The sequence below is a fragment of the Otolemur garnettii genome, unplaced genomic scaffold (assembly GCF_000181295.1).
Source record: "Otolemur garnettii isolate 467f Iridium unplaced genomic scaffold, OtoGar3 scaffold00014, whole genome shotgun sequence".
Classification (NCBI taxonomy): Eukaryota; Metazoa; Chordata; class Mammalia; order Primates; family Galagidae; genus Otolemur; species Otolemur garnettii.
The window spans coordinates 25,496,774-25,498,052 of NW_003852409.1; positions in this window are offsets into that span (position 1 = coordinate 25,496,774).

The following is a 1,279-nucleotide window of genomic DNA, read 5'->3' on the forward strand; positions in this document are numbered from 1 at the left end:
GAAGGAGGGAAGAGAAGGAAGAGGGGAAGAAGGGGGGAGGGTGGGAGGAGGGAAGGTATTTGGTGGGACCTCACCTATTGGGTACAATGCAATGGCACATATATTAAGAGTATAAATGTCTGACCACAACAAATAAGTGAGGTGATGGTTATGTTCATCAGTTTGATGTAAGCATTCCACATTGTATATCAAATCAGCACATTGTACCCCATAAATATATATAGTTATGATTTAATAAAACATAAATAAATAAATATAAAATTTCCAACATAAAAAAAAGAAATTTAATCCCCAAGAAGGATAACACACTTATCTCTCAGACTCTGTGGGAGTGTTAGGGCCTTAACTTTCATTAAGTACAAACCAGCAAATGCAGATGGCAAACCACATTGATAATCCCCCCCCGATGCCCTCCAGTGCTTTTCTCTCTCTTTTCTTTTTTGTCTCAATAAGCTTTTTAAAAAATAGTCCAGAAATATTTATTTATTTTATAATGAATACATACATGTATAAAGCTAGCATTTTTATTATGATTAAGCAATTAAAAAAATTCTACTATGTGATTTTTTTTTTTAATGTGGTGGTGAAGTCAGGGAATCCATATGGTCCTGAGGTTTTCTTTGATGAAGGATTTTTTTATTACTGATTTAATCTCACTGCTCATTAATGGTCTGTTCAAGTTTTCTATTTCTTCCTAGTTCAACCTGGGGAGGGTGTAAGTTTCGAGAATTTATCCATTTTCCTTAGGTTTTCTAGTTTGTAAGGATGTCATTGTTCAAAGTAGTCTCTGACCATCTTTTTATTTCTGAGCTGTTTGGGTTCAAGGGTCTTGCTTCCCCAAACCCAGTTGACCTGTTTCAATCACTCAGCAGAACTGAAAAGTTCAACTGAGCTTCAGCAGGAATCCAAAGAGAAGGTGAGTGGAAATCAAAAGTAAAACTGGAGCCACACAGGCAAGAAAAGAAGGCAAAAGTAACTGGCATAAGTTTTAACAAGGAGAATTTTATTAAGAAGAATGGGAAAGTTTAGAGCACTTCCAAAGAGTGTTGGAAGAGGGTCTCTCTCATGAGAAGAGGTAAGAGACACAGACACAAGGGCCATGAAGGATATAAATAGCCTCTTCCTCTCCATTTGAAATTGGTTGTAAGTCTTTCGTTGGTCTCTCTACACCACCAGTCATTACTGCCTTTTATATTGGTCATTGATTATTGTTCTTTTCTAGATTACCTCTTATCCACATTCTTTTCCCTTTATTAGCAAGAATTACTAAGTGCTGATG